This window comes from Miniopterus schreibersii (assembly GCF_964146895.1).
Source record: "Miniopterus schreibersii genome assembly, chromosome: 2".
Taxonomy (NCBI): Eukaryota; Metazoa; Chordata; class Mammalia; order Chiroptera; family Miniopteridae; genus Miniopterus; species Miniopterus schreibersii.
The window spans coordinates 49,690,435-49,699,008 of record NC_138102.1 but is presented as its reverse complement, the minus strand read 5'-3'; the positions used below and the strand labels follow the sequence as shown (position 1 = coordinate 49,699,008).

Sequence of the window (8,574 nt, the reverse complement as noted above, 5' to 3'; positions counted from 1 at the left end):
TTTCAGGGCACAATTCAGTCCATAGAAGGACAGTGTGCCAGTCTCTTTGGGATACATTTCCATGGCTAATCGTGGCCAGGAGCTGTGTTTCAGATGTCAGTTCTTGAGTTTACATGTGTGTGCACATGCACTAGGTGACATCTTCCTTAGCAGTCCACATTTTTCCACAGTGTTTTATTTTCATCTCTACCTTTCCTATAAGTGGATCTCTTTAAAAAAACTGACTTTAAAGAATCACAAAATTGGCGACTAAGGATTTCCACACTCTAAGTCACATATTTTTTTAATTTTCTTAAAATAAGCATGTACTACTTTGGAAATCACACACACAAATGATTAAGACTAACTCCAACACCAACTCATTCCTACTCATCCTGAACCACAACAGACTGTAGAAAAACAAGCCCAATCCATCAATGTTGAAATCAAATGGACATCCAAGGTCTATGGCACTGTTGCTGGTCTGACCAACACACCCAGGGGCTGACCACAGAGCCTCATCTCCAGGACCTCTGAGTCTCGTGAGAAAGGCCTATACAGGCTCCCTGGCCAACTCTAGAGGGTTTGGCCCTCTGACCAATGGCTGACAATGCCCTCTAGGAGCAACGTTTGTTTTCTTTACAAATGAGAACTGAAATAAGAACTGCATCCTTAAATGCCAGCAGGAAGTCAGGCTAAAGGCAAGCCTGGATTTAATGAAAAGGCAAATGACAGGGCACACTTTCATTCTGAGACTTGCTGCTAATGACGTTTAGTGACTCTTACTATAAAGATACAAGGAATTGGGCAAGGAGGCAAGAAGTTGACAGTAGAGAAATGTCTCAAAATTCTTTTTTTTAATTGTTCAAAATATTACAGATGTCTCTTTTTCTCCCCAGTGATCCATTCCACCCTGCCTCACCCCCTCTCCAATCCCTCACCATACCATTGTCCGTGTCCTTGGGTTGTGCATATATGCATGTAAATTCTTTGGTTAATCTCTCCCCCTCCACCCACCTGCCTCCCTCCATCATCAGTCTGATCTATGCTTCCATGTCATTGAGTCATTTCTGTTCATCAGTTTGTTAAGTTCTTTAGATTCCACATATAAGTGAGATCATGTAATGTTTGACTTTCTCTGCCTGGCTTATTTCACTTAGCACAATATTTTCCAGGTCCCTCCATACTGTCCCAAAGGGTATGAGATCCTTCTTCTTTACAGCTGCATAGTATTCCATGGTGTAAATGTCCTACAGCTTTTTTATCCACTCACCGACTGATGGGCACTTGGGCTGTTTCCAAATCTTAGCTATTGTGAATTGCACTGCTATGAACACAGAGGAGCAAAAGTTCTTTCTGATTAGTGTTTCAGGATTCTTAGGATAGGTAAAAGACCTGTACTTGGAAAACTACAGATCACTGAAAAAGAAACAGAGGAAGATATAAACAAATGGGAGAATATACCATGCTCATAGATTAGAAGAACTAATATCATTAAAATGTCCATCCTACCCAAAGCAACTTATATATTCAGTGCAATTCCTATTAAAATACCAACAGCATATTTCACAGAGCTAGAACAAATATTCCAAAAATTTATATGGAACCAAAAAAGATCCCGAATAGCAGCAGCCATCTTGAGAAAGAAGAACAGAGTGGGAGGGATATCAAACTGTACTACGAAGCCATTGTAATCAAAATTCTTTGTAAGACCAAGATAAAAAAACATGTACAACAAGCTAAATTTGAATATAAATAAGAGACAACTAAGAAAGTTAAGTTGCCTATTTGCTCAAAGCCTAAAATTTATATAATGACAGAACTGGCATTGATGATTGGCCGTGGAACATTTATAGTCCAGGCACTGTTCCCTCACTTTGGAACTGAGTAACTTGAGATGTATGAGAAGAGGTAATACCTAACTTCTGGAAGGACTCAAGATTTAATTTCTAAAGTAACATTTCAACTCTTGAAAAGGCAAATGGATGGAGGGAGGAAAGCTTCCTAGCTCTCGAGGACAACCATGGAATGGAAATGACAATGACCAGCAGACAATTCAAGTTTCTTAGCTCTTCTGGAGGCACAGGCATGAGGATGTGGTAAAGCCTCTTCTCCAGGTCAATCCCTCTACATTTTCCAAACCCCAATCAATCACAGATTGGAAACTGGGCAAGCAGGACAAACCTATTTGCAAACCCTCTGATATCACCCAGGATCTTGCCAAGACCAACTCAGCTGGCATTCATAGCATACAGTACATGGGTAGGAGCGACATTGGCATGAACACCCTGGAGGGCAACTGCATTGAAAAGGACCTGATAGGGTGTGAGACCTTGTAAGGGATGAAGCCATTTCAGCACTGGGGGTTGCAGCTACCAAGTTAACCTAACACTGCCAAATCACAAAGAACTCTTATATGCGACTCACTATTTTTTGGAGTTTTTCTAAATGCAGAGTTCGACTGGACACACATCAGCTTATATCCAGTAAGAACAACCAGGCTCTCCTTTCCTTCATCAGCAAATTTCAAATTCTCTACAAATTCTGCCAGGTAGAAACCTTCGTTTCTGACTTTGGACTTGTTTTTGTGTCAGGGGTGAGGTTTGGCATGGATTTACTGTGGCCAGAGCTGAACTGAATGACATGTCTGGGAGAAAGCAACCAGATCAGATCAAGAAGAAACGAAAGCCCTTGGTCTGTCACCCAGCCCACTGTGCTGACAGCAGGGGACTCTCTCTTGTAGGAACTGAACCATGCTTTAGTATCTCAATGTAATTCTCACAGTGGTTTTTACAAGCACATTTCCCAAAATATACCATTTTCTGTGGTGTCCTCTGGGGCGGTGAAAGGTGGTCCTAGAACTGGTTCTGTAAGAGTATTAAATAAAGAAATGCAACCCGGAGGAGTCAGTTCTGTCTGTCCAAGATCACATCCCAAATAGTCAAGGCAGGAAATGCTACTTAAGAGCTGGTTAATCAGGTATCTACTAAATGCTGACTTTCCAACGTCCTGAGGTCCAGGAACCAAGTGACAGAGCAGCCGTCTGTCTACCTCCTCGCAGGAGGCAGGCACTGACTTGCAGGGCTGCAAGGCGCTCCCGGTGGGACGGAGGCCGCTGTTCCCTTCTCGTTTCTAAGGCCGACGACGCTCAGGGCGACACGCTCCGCGTTCATCTGCAAGGTGGGACTCTCGCACGAAAATGTAGGATAAACCTGGACGGCTGATCGTGAAGTTTACAGCGGCGGGTTTCAGATTTTCTAGCATCACAGTGGAGCAGAGGCGAGAAACTGCGTCCACCAGCCTCTGTGGGCCCGGTAAAGGCGAGCGAGGCTCGGGCTGCCCTTGCCGCCTGCCCTTCGGCTTTTCTTACTGCGCGGACGGTGCGAGGAGCGCGGGGGCAGGCGGGGGGGGCCGGGAAGGCCGGCTTGGCCAGAGCCCTGCACCCCGCCCTTTACCAAGGCAGGTCCCGGGCCGGCCCCGCCGGAGGTGAAACCTGCCCCACAGCAGCAGCAGCCACGCGCGGCCGGCCGGGGGCCGCAGGGGCGGGAGGGGGAGCCTGGGGGGGGGCCTCGGAGAGGAGTCCTCGTGGGACCTCGGGCTGGGGGCGGGGCTGGGGGCCTCGGGCCGCCGCTCGGGACCCCAGCGACACCAGGCAGCCGCGCTCCCTGGGGCCGAGCCCCCGGCTGGCAGCCCCCCGCCCCCGCGCCTTGGGCGGCGCCCGCGAGCGTCCGGAGCCGGCGGCCGCGGCCGCGAGGAGCTGGGCCGGGCCTCGGGGCTCGTGCCCGCGGGGAGCCCAGGGGCCCGCTTCGGCAGCGGCGGCGGGTCTGCGGCGGGTCAGCGTCTTTCTGGGGTGGAGGGTGCCTTTCTTTACGCGCCCTCGGGGCCCTCCGACCGCCGCTCGCCCTCCGCCCCCTCTTCTGCGGGGCGCGCATCTGCCCGCGCGGCCTTTCGGCTCCGGGCTGTCTCTCCTGCGCCTTCTCCCTTGGTCATCGTAACTCTTTTTTTTTTTTGCTATTTTGTGTCCGCACTTCCTGCCGTGACAGTCTTTGGGGCTCCATACTTGCCCCTCGTTTGGCTTCCTGTAAGCGTGGGTCAGGGGGCCTTGGGAAAGCTGGGCAAAGGCCTGAGAAGCGTTGAATTGCGTTCGGCGTCGGATTGTGAAATTTTTATTATTCTTTCCAGCGGACTGTTGTTTGTCCCACGTTTTAACTATCCAGAGAGTAGCCTCGTGCCCCTATAGGTTTATCCTTAATAAATACGTTTTGCTGTTAATGCTTTCAAGACTTCTTCGGTGATTTTGCAAAGGAGCTGGGGAGTCGGGGAAGGTGTTTTGTCCTGAGACCGACCTCACTTGAGTTCACTGGAGTTAAAAACGTAGAGACAAAAGGGCCTTTCTGGCTTCCAGAGAAAGATCACCGCCAGGCGACGGTATCATTAGAAGAAAGCAGAACTAATTGCTGGACTTTTTCAGCCATTAATTTCTCTCCCGTCTCCCCTTTTTAGCTCGTAAAGCTGGTGTTCCCTGATACATTGCTGGTAAATATTTAATTGCCATTCTCGAAAAGGTGTTTTGCATCTACACATTACCCTTCTCCTCCTCGTGGCGATGAAAGACAAGATGGGTAGCGGGTGTGTCTGTGAGTATATACTCTGAGTATTTTCTTTAAATAAAAGATAATATATACGTCAGATCTCCTGTAATGGAGGCCTTGGTCTTTTGCTTCTTAATGAGAGGTGCTGATGTGAAATGACCCCCGCTTCCCTAAACACACAGCAATCTAATTTGAACCTGTCCGCCAATTACAGGCCTCTGTGGAGCAGTTTATGGTGAAAACAATCACGTCACAATAGGATTAGAACACTAGGCCTCAGGACCACAAGGGAAGCCAGCCCCCGCATAACTGCAGGTTTATTCCTCTAAATTGTATGTAAACAGCGTTGATAGCCACCTTGGTGCCACCTTGGTATTGTTTCTATGAATCTTCCATAGAAACAATCTAAAATGAATAGACAATGAGTCAGTAATGGCCTGTTAGTTCCCCGAGATCTGCTGCATGAATACCACTGGCAGGGGCTGGTCCTGGAGAAACACTCACAAACTGCTCAGGAGAAGCACTTTCCAGCAATAATCAGGTTTGATATTCTGAGAAACCTCTGTGAATTGTGCCTCCTCCCTGACCTTTTCTTACAAAAAGTAGCCTCATAAAGCTGGGCAGTTTTAGTCCTCTCGGTAAAATTTTGCAGTCACATACTTTCCACACTCCTTCAATTTCAGTAAGATTATATTGCAGTTTCCTAACAATGCTACTTGCCTCTGACTAATGTGAAGAAAGCTAAAATTGCCACATTTGGATGACTAGGGCAGGTCTAAAGAGGAAGGTGGTGTGAGCAGAAGTCAAGCCACTGGAATGGAATTAACCACTGGGTCACGCCATAGGTTTGAAGTAATTATGTGATGCAGAGTCGTTGATTGTCACATAGCATTATTACAGGGTCATTCATATCCTCCTACAAATTAAAACCAAACAGTAAAACTGTGCCATTAAACTCTAAAGAAGTGCCAGTTTGCTTCCTAAAATTATATAAAATTATTTATATCATACTTCGCTTCTCTTTTCATACACAGAAATAAAAGAATATTCTCATTCGCTCTGCTGAATCATTTAATGTTTTTCTTCATTTGGGTTATTTACACACACTCAAATTGTGTGTATGGGGGGGTGTCTGTGTGTATGAATGGGCCAAAGTAGTTGTGTAAGTAAAGCGACTATTTCTTATTTGTTAGCTACATAAAACAAGTTTTATGTTGTTTATTTAGTGTGGTTGGTTGAGAACAGAAAGTGTTTTAATGAGAAAAGAACCTAAGGATGAATATAGTATGTTGGAAAAAAACACCACCTGCCATACTCCCTAGGCTGGTATCAGTTGAGTCTCTGAGGAAGGTGAGAGATGTTTAAGAAGACCTCTGCTCAGATTAAGATTAGCAGTGTCCTAACACCCAGGCAGGGAAATGAGCAATATTCAGTCATTCAGAGAAAAAAAATGTTTGAGTGCCTTCTATGTGCCAGTCACCTGGTGGAAAAAATGCAGGCTCTGCCCCAAGGATCTTACAAGCTGTTCACCAGTGAAGAGGTCAGAGCATTTAGTTTACTCTCATTAAAGACAAAAATGTACATGAGAAAACACACTTGCTACTCAAGAGAAAAAGTAGAGTTTGGGCTGGTGTGATAATTCAGCTTGGAGGTTGTTAAGCTCCTTACTGCTCTATTTAGAAACATGTGTCTAAATCATGTCCTGCTGTCATAACAAAATACCACAGACTTGTGTGGCTTAAAAAATAAAAATTAATTTTCTCACAGCTTTGGAGGTTGGAAATCTGAGATCAGGGTGTCAGTATGGTCAGGTTCTAGTGAGAGCCGGCTTCCTGGCTTGCAGATTGCCACTTTCTCACTGGGTCCTCACATGGCTTTTCCTTGGTGCATGTGCAAGCAGAGAGAGGGAGGGAGGGAGAAGGAGATGGTCTTCTTTACAAGGCCATCAATCCTATTGCATTAGGACTCTACTCTTATGACCTCATTTAACATTAATGATCTCCTAAAAGACCTATTTCCAAATACAGTCACAATTGGGGATGGGGCGTCAACATATGGATTTTGGGTGACACAATTCAGTCCATATAAACGTATTACTTATTTCAAAGTGCAAAATAAATTTATTTAAATAGCAGATTTTCCAACTGTAGCCAATCATTCGTGTGTTTCAGAATAAGGAGTATTGTATTCTGGAAATAGCACTCAGTTGGAGGTAGAAGATCTGAATCTGAGCACTGGTCGAGCTGCTTGTTTGCTGTGTGAAGTTGGACATTCTGCATCCAGCACAGTTAAAATAGATGCCGCAGTCCTCTCACACATGTATGCTTCTCCTTCATGGAAACACTTCTCCCCAGCTGCTGAAATAGAAAATCTCAGTTACAGGTCATTTCTCTGCCTGCTGTGAGCCTTAAATTGACCAGTTGCCTTGTCTGGTGGAGTCTACACGTGACAGGTCTCCCCCATCTACCACTCTTGCTTGCCATTCCTATTTCTACTTTATCGCAGACCAGTATGATCTTTGGCCAGGTGTTACAGACTGACTGTGTTCTCTCAAAACTCATATGTTGACTTCCTAGCCCCCTGTGTGATGATATTAGGAGCTGGGCCTTTGGGAAATGATTAGGTCATGAGGGCAGAGCCCTTATGGATGGGCCTAACTTCCTTATAGAAGAGACTCCAGAGGACTCTCTTGCCCCTTCTGTCATGTGAGGACACAGCAAGAAGAATGCTGTCTATAAAGCAGGAAGGGGGTCCCCACCAGACACCAAATCTGCCAGCACTTTTACCTTGGATGTTCCAGCCTCCAAGACCGTGTGAAATGAAAATATGTTGTCTGAGCTTTTCAGTTTAGAGTATTTTGTTAGAGCATTTCAAAGAGACTAAGATGACAGTGGATAATGGCTTTCTCACATTCTTTAGCCACCAAAGCTCTCCCACAGCTATGGTGCTGTTCTTCCCAATTCAAATACACTCTCCAGTTTCCCATTTGCATAGAGGGTCAAGTCCAAACCCGACGTTCCAGGCCTGCTAATAGCTGTTCCCAACCAATATTCCTCAGTTGGTCTCTCCGCACTCCTCTTCATACTGCTGTTGCCCAGTGAATCGAACTCATCACCCTTGTACTCTGCCTTCGCCCCTCCCTAAAGTATGTGATTTACCACTGTTGGACTTTTTTCATTCTAGTCATTCAGCATTGAACAAATATGTGTCAAAGCTAAGTTCCAGTCATTGTCTTGGGGGCTGAGGTTATATGACAGGGATTAGACATGGTTCTGGCTTTCAGAGTTCATTGCCTAGTAAAATAAGGATTGTCATGTAAACCAATAGCTAAAATTTAATATGATAGATAAGAGCTCAAAACTGTAATGCTTGTCGGACCCATTTCTACATATCTGTCTTCCTTATCCAATTCTGGCTCACATGACATCCAATCTTTTATTCCCTTCTCTTATTTCCACAGCACAGGTGCTTTATCTGGACCTTCCCTGTAGCCTTTATCGCTTTCTCTCATATTTTAAATGTGTGTGTTTTCATGTCTTGTTTTTCTCAATTAGAGTTTAAGCTTCTTGCAAGTAATATCCATTCCCTATTAAGCTTTGTGTTCCCCATCATGCTTAATATAGCCTTTTCTCTGGCATGCATGAGAATGCTGACAAAATAATTCCTAAATTTGTGGAACCACAGGCTAAGTTAGTGGACCTTTTAAATAAAACCACTTCTCTTGAATAATTTTGAAACCTTTGTAATTTTATATGTTTTAGTTTATTACTTTAGTTAAATAAAAGCGTGATTACAGGTTTAGGACCACGCATTTCAAAATTAATTCCAGAGGTTGAATATTACATACAAAAATATACAAGAAACACTAATTATTACTAATATGTTCTAAGCATTTAAAAATTGATTTGCTTATGGTACTTTCTTAAGTGCTCTGGAGAGTATATAAAAAATCAGAGACTCTGGAGGCAAAGTCATATTCATTAAATATAAAAAACCAGGAAAT

At 44.7% G+C, this 8,574-nt stretch overlaps 1 pseudogene across 1 annotated transcript; it reads right to left on the bottom strand.

Moving 5' to 3' along the window:
- Window positions 1-1,928: 1,928 nt before the first annotated feature.
- On the bottom strand, window positions 1,929-7,654 carry LOC308552414 (polynucleotide 5'-hydroxyl-kinase NOL9 pseudogene; annotated as a pseudogene). Its single transcript has 3 exons — window positions 7,541-7,654; window positions 3,435-4,213; window positions 1,929-3,266 (listed from the first exon to the last, which is right to left on the bottom strand). The product of its transcript is annotated as a polynucleotide 5'-hydroxyl-kinase NOL9 pseudogene (transcript).
- Window positions 7,655-8,574: the final 920 nt, after the last annotated feature.